Raw genomic sequence first — 21,587 nt, forward strand, 5'->3', positions numbered from 1 at the left:
TCTTAATAATCACAACACCAGAAAGGGAACAATAACAATACATTTACACAGGTTTTTCTAGCTGAAATTATTTATATATATACATATATAAAATAAAATAAAAGGAATATGTACAATTTAAAAAAAAACAACAACAACTGCAGGTAACCCAGGTTTTACTTTTCATAGGGACTTACACCTCATGTGGCAGTCGGATGAGTCTGGACCTCATGTTTGCTAAAGCAGCACATATGGTAAGAATCTTGTCCAACCTCGGGGTCATGGAGATGGGGACAGTTTGGGACAGAATTTTGAAGACTTTAAGTCTTCGGATTGCCCTCTCTACATGTATACGGACATTGGCCACTCGTCTAGTGCGCGTTACCTCCTCATTGGTCAATTGACCACGCTTGTGGGTAAAGGCAGGAATATTCAATTTCACCTTCCTTTCATGTAGTACATCTCGAATTGTGAAACCCCTGTCAGCCATTACCTCATCACCAGGCCTTAGGGCCTCCAGAAACCCACTGTTTATAGTGATGAACTTATCACAACAAAATAATCCCTCTAAGTTACAACAGAGGGAAGCTCCACGACTTCAACATTTCTGAAGAAAGCTGCTGCCAGAGAAGTGGGAGACACAGGTGAATTGAGGAAGCTCTTTAAATAACTTCATCCATTTTCATATCTGGAGAAGATGTTATTTTTCCCAAAAATACTAGTTAATGTTATCACATTGGACTGAAACTTAGTGACTTTTTGTTCACAAAGGGTATAACTGCTTCTCAAATATTTGACAATTTTTGTTCTTTTTTACTACACTTGTGGTGTTCCTGGTCAAAAATGACTGGCCTACAAAAATAGCTTATAAATCACTTGTTATGCTATATTATCACCCAATTTTGGATTCAATCTTTTGTCAACTTGTTCTCTTGCAATTAGGACTGGTTTTATATTTCTATTTGCATCTGATTAATCGTAGGCCTCATTTATCTGAGAGAAGGCATTTATGAATAATTTTGGAAATATTAAATAAAATATGAAAACATTTGCACTGTTATATCAAACTATTCTACTTTAATGTTTCAGAAGGAAGTTTGATTTGTTTTGTGTGTCTATGAATGTCAGACGGATGAATTAATATTAGATGCAGGTCAGGGTAGGATCAAGTTTCTCTCTGTGAAAAAGAATGTGTGTAATACTCAAAATAGTTTGTGTGTTTTAATGTGTGTGTGTGTTTGGGTAGCGTCTGTAATGCATTTGGGTAGTGTGTGTATGCATGTATCGACACATGCACAGGTCCAAGGGCTCGATGTTTGCAAGCACACATGCACATATGTGTACATGAACATAATGCACATGTTCATATTTTACTTAATATTTCCAAAATTATTCATAAATGCCTACTCTCAGATAAATGAGGCCTACCATTAATCAGATGCAAATAGAAATATAAAACCAGTCCTAACTGCAAGAGAACAAGTTGACAAAAGATTGAATCCAAAATTTGGTGATAATATAGCATAACAAGTGATTTATAAGCTATTTTTTGTAGGCCAGTCATTTTTGACCGGGAACACCACAAGTGTTATAGGGTTTTGAACACAACACAATGGGCCCTATCTTGCACCCAGCGCAATTGACTTTGTACACCGAAGTCAGTGGTGCGTTGCGCATGTTATTCATATGCTATTTTAAGGGCGCATGCTTGGCCGTAATCAATGAAACGTGAGCACAACGCACACACACTTTGATTCTCTCATCTACACAGAAGCAGCAGTAAAGGAGCAGGGCTACATAAAGTCTATACTGGACTTCCCTTCATCTTTTACGCGCATTAATATCATCCTTATGGAAGAGTCCTGGTGGTAAGTTGGGGTTAGTCTTGAGCAGGTGTAAGTGCTGTGGGGTAAGAGCTTCCAGATCATTAATATCATTGGAAGGCATGGTAATAGGCCTACTATTCAGAATGGCTTCACATTCAGAGAAGAACGTCTGAAGACCTTCCTCATCCAAGTTTTGTTCTCTCAGTGTAGCACCCATGATTTTCCTGATGGACCGGATGATTCTCTCCCACACCCCTCCATGGTGGGATCCGGATGGTGGATTGAATAACCGTCTGATGTCACGTTGGAGCAAGCTGTTCTCGATTTGTGAAGTATTCCACTCCTTTATTGCCTTTCTGAGCTCATGATCAGCTCCAATAAAGTTGGTCCCATTATCAGATCTCATCTCCTTCACCTGACCTCTTCTCGCAATGAAGCGACGCAGAGCTTGAATAAAGGAGTCTGTTTCCAATGATGTTGCCATTTCTATGTGGACCGCACGACAAGCAAGGCAAGTAAATATCACCCCATATCTTTTTACAGATGATCTTCCACGTTTAATGTTGAATGGCCCAAATAGATCCACTCCAGTTCTGGTGAAGGGTGGCTCGTCTGGTACAACTCTGTTTCTTGGTAAGTCCGCCATCATTTGTGTGCCTGATGCACCATGTTGTCTTCGACAGATAGTACACCGTGACAGCATTCTTCTGATTGACGAGGGAGCATCGATAATCCAGTACTTTTGACGTACATGAGACAAGACATGATTACGTCCACTGTGTCCCAGCCGCTCATGCGAATCCTGGAGAATCAGATCAGCCACACGATGGTACTTAGGCAGGATCATCGGGTGCTTGGCTTTGGCTCGCATGGATGCTCGATTGAGCCTCCCTCCAACACGAAGGATTCCCTCTTCAAGTTGTGGATTCAGTCTGAAGATTCGACTACTCTTCTTGATGGAGTCCTTTCTCCGAAGAGCAGATATCTCTTCCTGAAACCTACTTTGCTGACAATGGCTGATGATATCCGTCTCAGCTTGTCGCAGATTGTCCACGGTCAGGTAAGTCTGTTTGAGACTCTTTTTGTAGCTCAACATCTCCCTGTTCACCCGTTGTTGATCACTGTACAATCCATTCATCTCCTTTCTCTTCCTTGACAGGTTTACCAGGGTTCCCTTGAGTTGTGTGAGCCTTCACAGCCTTCTTGAGGTGTATCCAGGGTTTTTCCTGCATAGAGAATTATGAGGCGGCCGTCTCCGTCAAATTTCGTGCCGCCTCCGGCTCTCGACAAAACTCGGACAGACAGTCATGGTCAGATACACTTTTTCCACCGTGACGGTTCTGTTGCGGTTACCACTTGTGTCCATTCTCAAACCATATAGTGCTGCTGCTGCTGCGCGGATAAGTAATAAAAACATTCCATTCCAATTAATCGAGGGTGGATGACAGATAAATAATTTTGTGTTGAGTTTAATAAAGACACGGAACTCTCATCACGGTAAAACGCAATGAACGTGCGTCACTTTACTTTTGTTTTCAACAACGTAATTCTCTTCATGGAAAACCAATCAAGGAAAACATATCAGGAGGACTCGACAATAACGCTTGTCTGGGGCCATATACTTTGTCCGGGACACGTGTGTTTTTTTCTTTCTTTCTTTTTTGAAGGGAAAAGTGAGAGAGAATTGTAGCCCATCTGGACAAATGCCCTGATTAAAAAAAAAAAAAATTAATATAAAAATTTTCCGAATCACCGAAAACGTGAGGATGATTCTGTTTTATTTAATTTAATGTAAGTGGCGATTGATAGCCTATAGTTGATAATAATATACCTAATGTACTGACGGTAACAAAGTTGTGCTGTCGAGGCTCGTGCTGTTATTAACATATTATAGTTAAGAAACAATATATAGCCTAGGCTACACACGATCAGAGTGATGTTTTCCTGAATGCCATCAAGATCGAAACCGAGACTGATTTCATAACAGTTCAATAAACAAATAGTTATAATTAAGTCACTTACATTTGAGACGCAATGACTGTTTTTGTTCTGTTTCTGCAGCGAAAATAGTTCCAAACAAAGATCACAGCAGAACCACCGCGCATCTCACAGCAACACTCAGCCGTGTTTCATTACTGAATGATTCAGCGTTTTGAACGAATCGATTGAGTCAAAGATTCAATTACCTATTCATAAACTGCCTCATTCTGAATGAATCAGCCTTTTGAACGAATCGTTTGAATGAATGACTCAATGAATCGCTTATTAAGACGGTCGCCTGCCGCCTCCTACTGGCGGTTTAGTTTCAAAGTATCATTCTTTTCAACATTCCTTATTTGTATATTCAAAAATATTTTAAATAATCTAATTTAATACAGTTATAGTTTTTCAATGTAAATTATTTAATTTGATTGGAAACAGCCTAATGTCTTATTATTTTAATTGAATATATTGATCAAATTTAAGAATTTGAAATGAAAGATGGAGCAAACATTTAATAAAATAAAACCTTATAAAGGTACAAAAAATTATTCTGTTTTCAAACAAGTGATGTAATGAAACATTGACAATTTAAGTTTGAATGGAGTAAAGCCTCTGTTAAGGCTATTAAGGAAATGTAATTTTGCCAAAAGAAGAACTTTTATTTTAAATAAATGTTCATTTTTAATTAGCCAACTTCAGTGTGATATGTTACCATATTATCATGCTTAACACTGAAAATTTGAATAATTGTAATGTGATGATCAGATGCAGATATCTAAATCAAAGAATACAGGCGGTTTGCGGGTGGATTTTTTTATTTTTAACAGTGGATTTGGGTGACTCAAAGTGCACCAGATTAATGAATTTATCTTTAAAATGTACAAAAATTTCTTTTGCATCAGTGCTTTCTTCTGCTGTTGTAGCATTGACAAGTATGCCTTTCTTGACCTCAGGATCTTCAGCTGTGAGCTCTTCTAGGTGATCATGTTTGTCTGGCCATTCCCTTTCAGGTTTACTGAGGAAGACAGGCCCTGCAATCCAAACTTCGTTCTTCATGAAGACACTCACCTGTTGTCCCCTGGAGGCGCAATCAGCAGGATTCAACTGAGTGTTAATGTAGCTCCATTGCTGCACTTTTAATGCTTGCAAAATTATGGCAATCCTGTTCACCACAAATGTCTTAAATCTGATGTTCTCATTTGCTAAGTACTTGAGTACGGCAGTACTGTCCGTCCAAAACCTGGAATCTGACAGTGGCAACTGTAGTTCTTTCTTCAGCATGACATCCACCTTCACAGCTAAGGCACCCGCCGTCAGCTCCATCCGCGGGATAGTTGGTGGTTTGAGAGGGGCAACCCTTGACTTTCCCAAGACAAATGAGCAGCATATTTGGTTGCTACTGTTCTTCTGGACTAAGTAAGTAACAGTACCATAGCCTGTTTCGCACGCGTCACAAAAGTGATGCAGCCGAGCTTGCACTGTTTTCCCAAACTCAGGTGGTTTAAAGCACCGATCCACCTTAAAGTCAGTGAGCTGTTGAAGTTCTTCAGTCCACTCTGTCCATTGTTGTGCGAAATGTTCTGGCACATTGTCATCCCAGCCTGTTCTTAGTCTACACAATTCTTGCAGGATGTTTCTAGCAGGCAGTATGACTGGCGACAACATTCCCAGTGGGTCGTAGACTGAACTCATCGTAGACAGGATTCCTCTCCTGGTGAGAGGCTTCTGCTCTATGTGCACGTGGAACTTGAACTGATCTGACCGGATACACCACTGTACTCCCAAAGCTCTCTTGATGGCGAGTGAATCCTGGTCAAGATCGAGATCTTTGACTTCAAATTTTTAACAACACATTTCGATTGTTCGTTGTCCATTTTGTCAGTCTAAAACCTCCTGTTTGACAGATGGCCTTCAAGTCTTGGAGTAGTCTGACTGCTTCTTGTTCAGTGGCAACTGATCTCAAACAATCATCTAGATAAAAATGATTTAAGACTGTATCCACTACTGCTGCACCAAACATGTTCTTGTTGTCCTCGGCACACCTTCTCAATGCATTACAAAACACCTGTAAGCTCGATAAAGTCATCACCTTCTAGGCTACTCACTTCTAGGTCTGATACAGCTTTGCATGAGACTGTCTTTTGGTCTCCCATAGTAGTGAGTAGGATGTTCACATTTTTTCCTTGCAGGTGAAGGTCGTTCGCCAGCTTGTTAGTGCAGAAGGAGGCGTTACTCCCTGGATCCATGAATGCATAACAAGTCAACACCTTGTTGCCTTTCTTTGCCTTTACTCTCAGCAGGAACGATGGCGAGGACACTACCTGTACCCCCGACCCCAGTCTGAGAGCATGCTTCCCCTGCATCCACGAATCCACTGACAACGGTTTGCTCTTTCTTTGGAGACTCCTCTTTTTGCTTCTCCTGTGAAGCCTCTTCCTTTGGTAAGTCTTTAAATTTCTGCTTTATGTGTAAGAGCGTAGGGTGTGTCGCTGAACATATCTGACAGCTCTTCTTTTCTTCACAGGCATTACTCATGTGTCCTATAAGACAACTGAAACCAAGTCCTTTGCTCTTAAGGAATTCAAGCTTTTCTTTGTGCAACTTTCTTTGGAGTTTCTTGCACTGTTCCATGGTATGATCTCCCAGACAGAAGATACAAGGTTTCATGAAGGCATTGTCCATGTTTGTTCCCTTCTCCTGAGCTTTCTTGTTTCCGGCACCAGCAGCATCTTTCTCAGCTTTTTGTTCTTTTACTTCAGTGGCTAGTGTTGTGATATTTTTCTTTCCACTTGACCTTTCAGTCTGACGCTTTGTTTGTCCTGAGATTTCACCAAACACAGGGTGTGCTGCCATTTCAGCCTGTGTGTTGACAAATGACACTACGTCTTTGAACTTTGTCCGCCGATCTTGCTTTTTCTGAATGTCTATGGCGACACTCCTGAATCTCTCTCTCAGCCTGTGGGGGAGCTTTGAGATGATCGTGCGCATGTTAGCAGCATTTTCCATCTCTTCTAAGTACTGCAGATCTGACATTGCATTATTGCAGTTTGTCAAAAAGAGGGCATATGCTTCAAGTGCCTTGGTGTCATCTGCTTTAATGGCAGGCCAGTTTAAAGCCTTGTCTAGATATGCCACGGATATCTTATATTAATCACCAAAGCGTTCCTTTAGAAGTCTCTTGGCTTCAGGGTAGCCCTGATCTAGATCCATATGAAAACAGCTGCGCACTAAGTCATTAGGCTGTCCATATGTGTGCTGTTCTAGATAGTAAAGCCGATCTTTGCTGTTTTCAGTCTTACTTTCTATGCGGTGCTCAAAGGCTCTCATGAAGAGACGTTTTTTTTTACAGGTTCCACTTGCAACAGTCATGCAGCAGCAACGACGAACTCGTTGAGACCGTTAGCAATCCACTTAGCACTCACCAGCCATGAGCACAGCGCATGATAAGGCTAGTAGCCGAAAGTCGGCTAGTTTTTCCGATTTACAAAAAAGAATGTAAGCTGACTAATACACTTATTTTAGTTGCTAATGAAATAAAATATTCTTAATAGAAGTAGCTAGAAGTTAGCAGTTAGCAGGTAAGAAAACCGTTCGCTTCCACAGCTCTCAACATCTGAATCACATAATGAGAATCAACGTAATGTAGCCGGAGTTTGGACGGTTCTTAAAGAGGCAGTACACTATTTTACCATATGTACTAAATCCTATAAGAACATTAATTCTAGTATGCTTTTAACCTTTTAAGTATTATTTAACATTTTAACCATTACATGAACTTCTAAATTAAATTATTTACCTTTTTAACATTAACTCTTATTCACATTACTATGAATTGTACTTTGGCCTATACACTAATTAAGAAATCATTTTCTGTATATTCTTTCTCTTTTCTGCATTTCACCTCTGCTGTAGCTTCTTTCCTTTTAATAAAACCTGTCATTGTATAATAATATTGTAGGCTCTGTGACAAATGGTTTGTTGTGTTCCTAGATCCTTCCATGCTGATGTCCTGAACCGTAGCAGAGTTGAGCTGATCATCATCTCTAAGGCGCTATCAACCAGATGACTAGTAAGTAAAACCAAGCCAAAGAAAAATGTACACTTGTGGACAATAAAGGAACTAAACTAAAACTTCAAACATACTCTAAAGTTGTTGGTAAAAATATATATTTGTTTTGTAAGAAGTATCTTATGCTCACCAAGACTGCATTTATTTAATTAAAAATACAGTAAAAACAATAATAATGTGAAATAATATTAAAACATTTAAATAACTGTTTTCTATGGAGAAGCATCACATTATCCTTCAGAATTCATTCTAATATGATGATTTGATGAAACATTAATGATTATTATCAGTGTTGAAATCAGTTGTGCTGCTTCATATTTTTCATTTTCAGGATTATTTGATGAATAGAAAAAAAAAAAAAGCATTTATTTGAAACAGAAATCTTTACTCTCAATTAAATGCATCCTTGCTGAATAAAATATGAATTTCTTAAAAAAAAATAAAAAAAAATTCTATTGAACCCAAACTTTTGAGTTTAGTAGTGTAAACTACCATTTATATATGTTCGGTCTATTTAACAATTAATCCTGGAGAGAGAAAAAAGAAAATGGATTAAACTGTTACACTGGTTTTCACAGAAATATTAAGCAGCACAATTGTTTTCAACATTGATAATACTCAGAAATGTTTAGGACGTTTGCATTGTGAGAATGTATAGTATTCAAATATAAAAATGCTGACTTGTTAGGTCATGTTTTCTCATTAAAATCAGATGATTTCCTATTAATTCAATTGAATGTAAGGGAATAACTCTAGAATAACCTTCCTGATAATGTTTGGGGCCCAGAAACATGATCCTAATTTAAATCTAGATTAAAGACACATCTCTGGCTGTAAAAAATCCAACTTGCAAATTGTTAACTCAGTTTGAAATTTTAAGTTGAGTGGGCAAATTTTTTACTGCAATGTTGAGTTTACTTATAAAGACTATTTAACTGCAAGTGTACTACTATTTTGTCCAATGAACACAAACAATTAAGTTGAGTAAACTTAATATTTTGATTTATAATTTCGACCGTTTAACTTCCTGTTGTTGCGCATGCGCGGTCTGTCGTCGCGGTAACTTGCACGGGGTTTCCCTCTTCAATCACGCTGACGAAGGGACTCGGGACTGGATTTCGTCTGTTAAGAGGTAAGTTTTCTTTTAACGTTATTGTTGAGATTAAGATAAATAAACTGTACTCCTAAACTATAAAGTGCAATGTAATGTTCCTGAAAAATAACTCAAACAATATTCAAACAAGCTCAGACAGCGATAGCAATCTTCATAGTTCAGCTGCTAACATTTGAAGGTCATAAAAATACGTTACACGGTTAGAGTGTGTCAGTTAAAACAATAACATGTATAGAAGTGGATTTTGTAGGTAACGTTAAGCCGGCCGCACACCGGACGCGCAGCTCAGCGCCGCGCAGCGCAGCGCCACGTCTTTTAAATTCGAACACATTATTCTCTATGAGAGTACACACACCGGCGGCGTCTGTCCGCGGCGCCCAGCAACGGCTCAGGACCGTGTTCAAAACCCTGCCGCGCCACACAGCGCCATTTACATAGTTTTATATTAAATTTACATTTATGTGTCTCAAATCGTAGTTAATGTATATACGGACTTAACCCCGTGCTGCAATATACATTTAGTTTTATATTTATTTACAGAAATCAGAAAATTGCTGATGCTAACGGATTTTCAGGTGACAGTTGTCCTAGACGTGGCGCTGCGCGGCGCTGAGCTGCGCGTCCGGTGTGCGGCCGGCTTAAGTGTTAATTTTGTTCATTAATGTTCGTCCTCTGTTTACTGAAGGCCTAACTTACAGTGCTGTATAACGTTACACGACCAAGTTAAGGACGTGTGATTGAACCGTAATATAAGTTTGATTTAGTCTTCAAACGATTATAAAAATAAGATCATCTCCATAAAACGTTATTGTTACACAATCTGTTCCTTTGTTTTAAAGTGGCGCAATTTTCAGCTCTCCTTAAAGCTGTAACTTACTATAGTGCAACGTTAACTTTTTTGTGTGTGTTAGCCTACATTTTTATCAAATGAGCGAGTATATCATGAATTTATTTGCCAAAGGTTTTTTTGTTCTTTTTTTTTCTGTATCCTAAATCACGACGGGATAACTTGGGACTATTTCAGACCAGTCCGATCATCCAACTGCGGATTTGCAGTACCTGCGTCACTCGTCATAGACATAAATGGAGAGAAGTAGCTCCGGCTACAATGTTCTTCCACAAGATGCATGCTGTTTATTACCTGCTAGAACGCCAAAAGTTGCAGACATTAGCCTAGCTTTTAGAGTCAAATCATGTACTGCTAACTTGACTGTAGCAGCAATATAATATATGTTTTGTTGTCTGTCAATAATGTTAATGAAGCAGCTGAATTTTTATTGTGGATATTATTTCATTTTTATTAACGTAGCATGTGTGTGGTATATGGTAACACTTTAGATTAAGGTCTCATTCGTTAACATTTGTAAATGTATGAATTAACAATGAGCAATTAATTTTTTTACAGTATTTATTAATCTTTAATAATAGTTAATAAAAAACAGTTCAGTGTTCGTTTTAGTTCATAGTGCATTAACTAATGTTAACAAATAAAACTTTTGACTGTAATAATGTATTAGTAAATGTTGAAATTAACACTAAGATTAATAAATGCTGTACAAGTATTGTTCTTTCTTAGTTACCTTTAATGTTAATTTTGTAGAAATGTAACATTGCACATCTCTAACTATTTATTTTCTTCTTCTTTTTAAAGGTTTGGAATGCAGTGTAAGTTTTGCAAATTTGCCCACAGTAGCAGAGAGGTCCTTTTGAAACACTACAGATTTCATCATTATCAAGGACGAGGCAGCAGCCTTGCTTGTATACTGACTGCATCTGCACTTTCAAAACTTTAGGTGCGTTAAAATCACATTTGACAAGAGCACACAAACAGACTATTGCAGTTAAAGAGCATTTTAATTTTTCATGTGAGTTATGTGATTTTAAAGATGTTTGTCAGCCTTCTCAGTTTTTAAACCATATCAGAAATCATTTGAAGAAACATGACACAGTCAAATGTCCTTTCAAAGATTGTGAGCTGACAACCAATGTCCTTTCAACTTTTAGTAGCCACATAACTCGTAGACATAAGTCTCAAGGTTTTAAAGATTTCAGCTCTTCTGTTACATTTCAAACGGATGATTTGGAAAGCAATGAAGAATCATGGTCGGAAGAGACTGGAGATCATATACCAGATCAACAGTCAAATGTTACAGATCGCACTGTTCCTTTAACTCTTTCTGGACCTGAAACGAGCTCGTATTCAGAGCCTGTAGATTATACAAGGTTAGAGAGCAAACTTGCATCATTGATCCTTTATATGCAGACAATTTTGCATGTTTCAAAAAGTGCAACTCAGGAGATATTAAGTTGGATGAGTAATATTGTTTCGTTATCTAGTTATGCAGCAAAACAATCGATCAAGGGAATTTTAAGAAAATACGAAAGTCACATTGATGATTCAGTGGCAGAGGAGCTTTCTGATTTAATATCAGCAGAAGTGCTTAAAACAAATCCTGTTTTTACAGCCACTGCAAAGAAGGGTACACTCTCAACAGATTATCGAAGGAATGCTTATTTTAAAGAAAATTTTCAAGTAATTGATCCGGTGGAGTACCGTTATGATAGGCTACATCAAAATACCTTTGTGTATGTCTCAGTGTTGAGAGTTCTTCAAGTGTTACTCAACAGAGCAGATGTCTTGGAAAGAGCTGTTTTTGTTGAGGATGAGTTACCAGGACAGTACACATCTACACGTAGTGGGCAGTACTACAAAGAAAACCAACTTTTAGGTGTTCAAAGTGATTGCCTTTCAGTGGGTATCTACATTGATGATTTTGAGGTTTGCAATCCCCTGGGCACTTCGAAAAAGATTCACAAGATCACAGCTGTTTATTGGGTGCTTCTAAATTTGCCTGCAAAATTCCGTTCTACACTTCCCTCAATACAACTGGCTCTACTTGGAAAGAGCAATGATGTAAAAAAATTTGGCTATGACAAATTTTTCGATCCACTCTTAAAAGACATGAAAGACCTGGAGCAGCAAGGTGTGTTTGTTGAAGCCCTGAATGCACATCTTAGAGGAACGGTGTTTTGTGTATGTGCTGACAATCTTGGGGCTCACGGTCTTGCTGGCTTTCAAGAAAGCTTTCAAGCTGAGAACCTGTGTAGATTTTGCCAAGTCAGCAAAGATGACATACAGAAACAAGATGCGAGTTTTTTTCAGCTTCGAACTGTTGAACAGCACAACTCCATTACAGATGAACTGAGAGACCACCATGAGCTTCAGAGCAAATTTGGTGTAAAAAAAGAATGTGTCCTCAGTAAGCACCTTAATTTCTTTCACCCAATAACTGGATTCCCACCAGATGTCCTACATGACACATTGGAGGGAATTGTCCCATTTGAGTTATCAATTTGCTTGAAAGAACTCATCTCAAAGGGACATTTTACTCTTCTTACTCTGAACAACTGTATTAAATCCTTTCCTTACAAGGACTCAGACCAGGCCCGGCTGCAGAATGAAATGACTGAGGGGGCATGTGAAATTGTTAAGGGGGCTTAACTCAATGAACAATACACACTGATAACTTACTTGCTTAGTAAAAAAAGATAAGCCAGCGTCATTTATTATGCATATATTAACCCTTTCACGCTTAATTTTAATATTCTAACTGACTCCCCATAGTGAGATTTTTCAAGGCGACTGTTATTTTAGAATTTAGAACGTTCCCCCTTAATGTTTCCATGGCAACGCGTCATATTTGTCACGTGACACACCGCGGATGTATCGCTTTTATTTCCTTTTCCCTTTTTTATTCAAAATATTCACAAACTTGCTTACCATGTCATCAACTATCTGATATTCCGATTCTCAAAAATGTGTTTGTGAGTGTGTTTGGTCATTTAAAAACCTTTATAAATAATCTTGATCTTGATCTATAACGTGAGATGGCTGTTTCTTTGCGCGGCAGTTCAGAGAATCCTGTGAGTCATCAACTTCTCCCGAAATACATGCAAGAAAGTGGAATAGAAGAATAGAGTAAACTACTTTATAGTTACTTCCACTGTGTTTGTCTGATATGAAAACACACGTCGGCAAATTATATTTGAATAGATTGTTATTGCTGCTTCCACAGACATCAGTGTGTATTTTACAAACTCCAAATGTATTGTTTTACTAGTGCTTAATGTGTATTTAAATGTCTGAAACCTAAAATAAACATTGTGAGGTTGAAAACACTGCATAGTTGTGATATCTAGGCTATATGACAGCGCTGAGCGCGTCCGTCTCTCTGGCTCAGCGCCAAACAACGCGCGAAAGCACAGTTTGAATCTGGCCGTTATGTCACGTCACTGAACATTCTAAATCCCATATGTGGGACCGTACTACTCTCAGGGGCACTGAAATAAAAAATCCCATATATGGGACTGTACCGCTCAAAAGGTTAAACATTTCATTTGTAACCATGAATACAAAAATGAAACTGAGGGGGCACAAATCAGATCTGAGGGGGCAATGCCCCCTTTTGCCCCCTCGTGGCGCCGGGCCTGACTCAGACAGAGTGAACAGACCCCAAGTAATTTCCCAGTCCAGCTTTTCTAAGAAAACCATAGGTGGGAATGGGCATGAGAATTGGGCATTGCTACGCTTGTTACCTTTAATGATTGGTCACCTTGTAACCAATTCTGAGGCTGCTTGGGAAATTTTGATGGACTTGAGAGAGATAGTGGAGTTGGTAATGTCAGGCCAGTTCTCAGAAGCAACCCTTTGCTTTTTAGAACGAAAAACTTTAGAACACCGACAGCTACTCAAAGACACGTTCCCAAACCTTAAATTGCGACCAAAACATCACTATGTGGAGCACTATCCGCACTTGATTCGCTGCTTTGGGCCATTAATTGAGCTCTGGACAATCAGATTTGAGGCCAAGCATAGCTATTTCAAAGGTGTGGTGAGTGACGTCCACAATTTCAAAAACATTCCACTCACTTTGGCAACCAAGCATCAGCTTATGATGGCCCATTTCCTCAATGGTCCAAGTCTCTTTTCTGTACCCTTGTCTGTGCAGAATGTGAAAACGGTAAGAACGTGTACCTTAGAAGTGCTACAGAAGACTGCACTTCAGAAAAAATACCCACACAAAGAAGTTTTGTCTTTCGCGTCTAATGTACATCTGCATGGAATTCACTTCAGTGAAGGCATGATTTTGTCTTCAGGTCAATGCAGTGGCTTGCCTGAATTTTTCAGAATTCTCAGTGTACTAGTGAATGCTAACAAAGTGTCCTTCCTTTGCAAAAGGCTTTCGTCATGGTACATTGAACACTATAGGTGCTATGAGGTTTCTGAAACAAGCACAATTGAAATACTTGAGCCAGAGGACCTTAATGATTACCAACCTCTCACCTCGTATACAGTTCAGGGAAAGAACATCATTGCACTAAAAAAGTTCCTTCTCCATTAATTGTTCTTCACATAGCCACACTGCCTCCATTAAAATTGGGTCATTGTATTTTTATTTTAACTTTTACGTAATGGTGGTATTTGTTATGGGTTAAAGCAGTGATCTCAAACTCAATTCCTGGAGGGCCACAGCTCTGCACAGTTTTGCTCCAACCCTAATCAAACACACCTGATCCAGCTAATCAAGGTCTTCAGGATTATTAGAAACTTCCTTGCAGGTGTGAGTTGGAGCTGGTTGGAGCTAAAATGTGCAGAGCTGTGGCCCTCCAGGAATTGAGTTTGAGACAACTGGGTTAAAGGGATAGTTCCCCAAAATGTAAATTGTCATAAGTTGCTCTCCCTCATGACATTATAAACCTGTATGACTTCCTAAGGCAGAAGACAAAAGCATGTGTTTTAATGAATAAAATATTACAATGACAAATATCTAATTTAAAAGATAAAAAAAAAAAAACATCTCAAAAGTACTCAATGTTTCTTGTGAAGTATGAGACGCTAAACAAATTATGAAAGTTTTCATCTTTGAACTACCCCTTTAAATCATATAATGTTTTGGCACATATTTATACGTTTTGTACTCTACTTGATGTAGTATAATCTTTTAATTATTTTTTTTACAGAATATGCGGCTGCGTGTTGTGTTGGCCCCTGATAATATTAGGAGGTTGGATATTTTGGAAAATCTCACTTCTGTTGAACACTTGAAAGGAATTCTTCAAGAAAAGCTTGAAATCAAGGTTGACTTTTTGATTCAATTTGAGGATCCAGAGTTCGGGAATGAACTCTGTAACTTGACCAATATAACAGAGCTTCCACCAGATAGAGCAGTGCTGAAGATACTCTTGAAAGTACCCGAAGAATGTGAATCAGAGATCTCCATTTCCTCTTTAGACACTGCCAGTGTGTCATCCCCATCCAACAGCTCAAACCAGAGTTCCCCTTCCTTTACTATGAGACAGCGTGAAAGTTCTCAGTGGCCCTCCACTTTCCCGATTCCCAAATTCACATATGATGTCGAGTTACGGCTTGCCAAAGGGAATGAGAATTTTAAAGAAGATGGAACACTGCTCACAATACCAAGAGAAATGAAAATGGATATCTTGGATGCCATAGCTCAAGCAATTTTTTCATTCAAAGCTTATCCAAATAATCAAGAGTTGGAATCGGTGTCTGCTGCATTGGTGGAAAAGCATCCATGTCTCAAAGATCCGGGCTCAGGAACAGGTTATCACAGCTGGACCATGAGCATCAAATATAAGGTTGGCAACTACCGCCAGAAACTACGATCAGTAGGTTGCTCTGAAGTCGCTGTAAACCAGAGAAGAGCGAATGAGGATTCTAGACGCTTGAAGAAAGCAAAGAGATGTGAGATAAACTTCCTCCCAGACATTCCAATTGGGCAGACCGAGTATTCTCTACAAAAGGAAAGAGATGCACTACAGGAGGAATTGAAGAAGAAACATCTCAACATGGCATTTGTTGACTCAAAAATGGAACTGACATTCCCACTGAGACGAAAGGAAATAGTCGACAAAGAGCCTCTTGTGGCTGATGTCCTAAACGAATGGCCAGCATTGTTTTTGGAAGATCAGGTGAGTTTTTAAAGATGAATTAATGTGTTTTTTTTGGGGGGGGGGGGGGGGGGGTTACATTGTGTAGACTTTATTCTTACTGTTAACTATGTTTTTTAAAGGTATCTGCTGAGTTTTACCGGATTACTCAAACCAACCTGAAGAGTACCTTTTTCTCATCTTTGGATGAATATGCATCACCGATGATCAAGCTCTACAGAGCCCGTGGTGGAGCATATGGAGAGGAAATGAAAACCCTCCTGGACCAACTTGATAATCAAGTATTTATCAATAGATCTCTGGTTAAAGTGAACTAAAATGATATTTTTGGATTTTACCCCTTTTTTTAGTGTGAAATGTAGCTATTTGTGCATGCAATCGATCTGTAAAGTTACAAAGTCCACATCAAAGTTAGATGATCTCTCGAAAAGAAAACGGCTGCCTGTAACACTTAATTTGTTGCGTTATTTCTGGTTGGATATAACATGTATATAATTTGTTCTTTATTTGTTTTTCTGTCTTTCAGACCTCTGATGTCCTTGTCCATAGAAAGGCAACAGCTCTCAAAGGGCTCCCGGTGTTCATGAGGGAAAATTCAGGAAACTTTATTAGGACTTGCCTGGTAAGAAGATGCGTATCAGCACATATACTCATACCTGAGACCCTTCCCCTGTTATCCAAAACACATCAACTAACACTGTTCTATCAGACAAGAGGCAGGGGAAAGAGTAGAAAGTAGGAGACAAAGTGATGGTAAAAAATAGTTTATTTAATAATCGGTAACGCTTAACAAGAAGGTTTCATTTGCTAACATTAATGTATAAACTAACATGAACTAACCATAAACCATACATTTGTTACTGTATTTGTTAATCTTTTTTAATGTTAGTTAATTAAAATACAACTGTTCATTGTTTGTTCATGTTAGCTCACAGTTTTAACTAATGTTAACAAATACAACTTTTGGTTTTAATTATGTATTAGAAAATGTATGAATAAATGCTGTAGAAATGCAGTTCATTATTAGTTCATGTTAACTAATGTAGTTAACTAATGAAACCTTATTGTTAAGTGTTACCGAATAATCTTATTTGAATTTTTCTCAGTGATCAGTCTGATTTCAACTGGTAGCACAAATTCATGAAGTTTTATGCTAAAGCAAACACAATGGAATATTACTGTTTCGCAATATTGAAACATTGAAAAACTTGATATTGAGACATTCCCTCTGATCTTCAACCTGTGAAAACAATACAGCACACAATCATGAGATTAAAAAAGTGTAGCAATAGTAAAGAATAAATAAAATTATTATAATATGAAAGAGTATACAAGAATATGAATACAGCAGATATAAACTAAGATAAATTAAATTTACTCACCCTGTTTTTATGCTGCTTTTTACTCCAGGACACAGAGCCAGAAGACGAATACACAAAGGGGATGAAGATGGGGATCTTAAGCATCGTCAAAGACAATGTTGCCACCATCCATTCCAGCCCAAATGTAAGGTGCCTATCTGTTGTTCTTGAGGAGCTAGTTGTGCTGGATAATGTCCAAGACCTTCCCACTGCTATTGTTCTCCTCTTTGGCTTGATTTACTGCCTGAACATGAACTATCCCAAAGAACTTAAATACACTTTTGAAACTATTCAAAAAGTGTTTATTGGCCTTGACCCCCAGTGCTCACCAAGGGTCCAGTCATTCAAAAACAAAATAATGTCTATGTAGCTGCAGTCAATAAGCACAGCAAGCACTAATTTGTTCTTCCAGTTCTTCGCGTTGTTCCTTAACAGTACAACATCAAAATAATTGAGTTTTAATGTAAGGTCAAATGTTGTTTTAACAGTTTGCTACTTGATTGCTTTAGCAAGTTTGTTGCATGGATGTGCTAAATGTAAGACAAAATTTTAAAACACCATGCAAGGTGTGTTGTAACTGTTTTATCTCGTTTATTGCTGCAGCATTTTATGCTTGATACTCTAGCACTTTAAGACAAAAGTTGTTACTCCAGCACTTTAAAATAATTTGTGTTGTATAATGCCAGCACTTTAAAAGCATTACAAGATTAGAGGATAGTTTTTTTGCCTGTAACGTTTTTTTTTTGCTATACATGTTGATGATTCGAGTAGAACTTTACATTCAAATTTCTGTACCTCATGCTGACTGAAAATTTGCCATTTTGCCAAAGTTTTAATAAAGATTTTTTGTAATGTTGACAGTCTTTGCATTGTATTTACAGTAATTCCTGCATTTGGATTCTTATAATGTCAGGGTCATATAATAATTTGGGTGAGAAAATAGTACGTAAAAATAGGTTAGAAGAAAATTAAGTTGAATAAACTTAAAAATAGAAAAAGTTGAGTTAACTTAAAAAAATGTAAAGTTGAGTTAACTTAAAAAAATAAAGCAACCAGCTGCAAAGCTTTTTTGAGTTTACTGAACTTCAGGACCTCTGTAGTTGTGCTTACTCGTTTCTTTGAGTTGGACTGGTAGTTGGATGAACTTCGACCACTGAAGTTGAGTAAACTCAAAAATGCTTTGCAGCTGGTTGCTTTATTTTTTTAAGTTTACTCAACTTTTTATTTTTTACAGTGAGCCAAGCATTCAATTTACACATCTCATAATCTTGCACTACAGTTAATGTGATGAAATAGTAAAAAGTGCACATGATCATCTTTTGCCTGAAATAATATGTACAGCAGCTATGCTAATCTTGCTCCTGTTGCTTCCCTGTTTCTATCTCAGGATGCCCAGCAAGTTCACTAGAGATTACAGCAGCTCCAGTGTGGATCCAGCCTCACTTGTGAAGACTTCTAATGACACCAACACTCACAAAGACTTCAGATGATGGCAACTATAGATGGACACAAAACTGCCAGATATTATCCTTATATTGCATTGGCCCGGTTTCACACACAGGGCTTAGATTAAGCCAGGATTAGGCCTTAGTGAAATTAGGATATTTAAGTAGCTTTTTAAAATGTACTTTAGAAAAAAAAAGAAGGAAAAAAAAACATTACTGGTGTGCATCTTGAACCAAGACAATGGCACTGAAATATTTTAAGATATGTGAGTGCAAGTTGCCTCCAGTTAAGACAGTTCAAACATGCATTTTAGTCTGGGACTATCTTAAGCCTTTTCTGTGGAACCGGGGAAGGTTTGCATGACAGTTTTGCTGACAAATAAACAGGAATATCTCAGTACACGTAACTCAGAGAAACATTGTTCTAACATATTACCAACATTGTAAGAATAGCGGGTTGAAAATCTGCAAACTTACCCTTTAAAAATGTTGAAGGATAGCAATTAGGACTTTAAACTCATTATTTGTATTATCTTATGGACATTACTTTGTTGCCAGAAGATGCTCTCCAGTGAGTAGCAGTCGCCTCTGGCTGATTAAAGGATATTTTGCGATTGTATAACCTTGAACATGCATTTTTTGTAAAGCTGCTATGGAACGATTTGTATTGTGAAAAGCACTATATGGTTTTACTATGGTACAACTGTACCAACCATGTTATTATTTTTTTTAAACCATGGTTCAAGTAGTAATATACATATGGTTATAGTCATGATTACCATAATTTTACTGCAATTATTACAGCAATATAATATTCAGCAATAATATTGCTGTAGTAATTGCAGTAAAATTATGGTCATCATGACTATAACCATATGTTTTTAAACCTTTTTGTTGTGAAACCATGGTTCATTTTGTTAGCAACTATGGTTTTACTGCAAATGCTGTGGTAAAACCATGGTTCATTTTTATAAGGGTACAAATTATCCTACAATGTACTTGACTAATAGTCACATTGGATAAAATAATCTGATAAATGTTATGCAAATGTATCCATTTCATCTGTTCACTGAAAATTAATTTAATAAAAACAAATTTGCAACTGCTATTGAGACTGGTGTACATTGCTTTTTTTTTATTTTATCAATTATAGTGTAAGGGCATTTTGGTTAGCATGAGTAACTGATTATTATAAACCGTGGACCGACCGTGGTCCGCCAGAAAACACTTATTATAAACCAGCGGCACGATAGCGGACCACCGTCGGGAAAGCGGCGGCAGCCGCTGGAGGTCCGCTAGAATAACGATGAGCAAAACGCCAGTGATCCGCCAGCGGCGTCCGCCGGTGGGCCGCCAACTTTGCCACCGGTGGTCCGCCACTGGCCCGCTGGACTCATGTTAGCTGGGTTGGGTTGGGAAGCTTCCGTTTCCTCACGCATCGCGATTACAGAAACATAACAGCGCATTTTTCAAAATCTAGTGAAGTAGTGCGTCATCGTGACGTAGTATTTCTGGCGCATGCGCATTAAACAACATGCATGGTTAAATGTTATTTCCATAGACAGTATATAAAAGGGTTATTTCAGCTTTTCTGTTTAAGTTGTTCTAACTCATTGTGTTGTTAGACTCTGTAGCCTAAGTTCACAAAACTTTACTCTTTCACCTAACTAAAAGTCAATATTTTTGTTCAGTGTAGTGTAGTCTGATTACAATTAAATGTGTGTTCACAGCTGTAAAGTACAACACATTACTATTATGCTAAGACTCCTCTCATAAATTACATTTTATTGTCAAATATTATGTAGAAAACGGACAAAAATGTCAAATGTCAATAAGCAAATGTATTGGAAAAATACATTTCAAGTGCATTAATGCACACAGTATACATTATAGACTAAACGCATTTCAAATACATTAACAAATTATTTTTGGACAACACAACTGAGTTGAAATTAAAATCAATTATTTTCCATGTTTTCCATTAAAATTCGTATTTTATTTAGTATATTAGTCAATACATCAAAATAAATTTCCTTTAATAACTTATAACTTTAATAACTTTAAAACACTATTTAAATCATAATTATTTAAATTGTTTGTTTAAGTAAAAGTAGAGTAACATTATTAAAAAGTGCATTTTTTGAAAACATGCACTTAAGTGTGTTTAGAAATATTGTGAAGAAAGTGTACTTTCTTCAAGTAAAACTTAATTAGACATTATTACAAAGTACATTTTTAAAAAGTACACTTAAGTGTGTTTAGAAATATTGTCATGAAAGTGTACTTACTTTAAGTTAAGCTTAATTAGATATTATTACAAAGTGCATTTCTAAAAAGTGCACTTAAGTGTGTTAAGCAATATTGTCATGAAAGTGTACTTACTTTAAGTTAAGCTTAATTAGATATTATTATAAAGTGCATTTGTAAAAAGTACACTTAAGTGTGTTTAGAAATATTGTCATGAAAGTGTACTTTAAGTTAAGCTTAATTAGATATTATTACAAAGTGCATTTGTAAAAAGTGCACTTAAGTGTGTTAAGACATAATTGTCATTAAAGTGTATTCCATTTAAGAACACTTAAGTGGTCTTTAATTTTAATTATATTATATTATCTGCAAGTGCACTTTTTAAAAAGTATACTTTTATTATTTTAAGCACACAAAAAGTACACTTTCAATACAATTAAGTACACTTCTTTTTTACAAGGGGAGTCACACGTTGGTGTGTCTGTGGCGCGACGTTGGAGTCACACGTCTGTGGTGCGGCGTGCTGTGGTGCGACGTTGGAGTCACACGTTGGTGTCACGCGTCTGTGGTGCGACGTTGGAGTCACACGTT

General features: G+C 37.5%; 1 long non-coding RNA gene across 1 annotated transcript; it reads left to right on the plus strand.

The window, feature by feature from the left end:
• The first annotated feature begins 561 nt into the window (after positions 1 to 561).
• On the plus strand, positions 562 to 18,992 carry LOC307166246. The gene is made up of 3 exons (XR_013822609.1): positions 562 to 623; positions 7,779 to 7,857; positions 18,692 to 18,992. It is a non-coding gene; the product is annotated as an uncharacterized lncRNA (long non-coding RNA).
• Positions 18,993 to 21,587: the final 2,595 nt, after the last annotated feature.

The sequence above is a fragment of the Squalius cephalus genome, assembly GCF_949319135.1.
Source record: "Squalius cephalus genome assembly, chromosome: 10".
NCBI lineage: Eukaryota > Metazoa > Chordata > Actinopteri > Cypriniformes > Leuciscidae > Squalius > Squalius cephalus.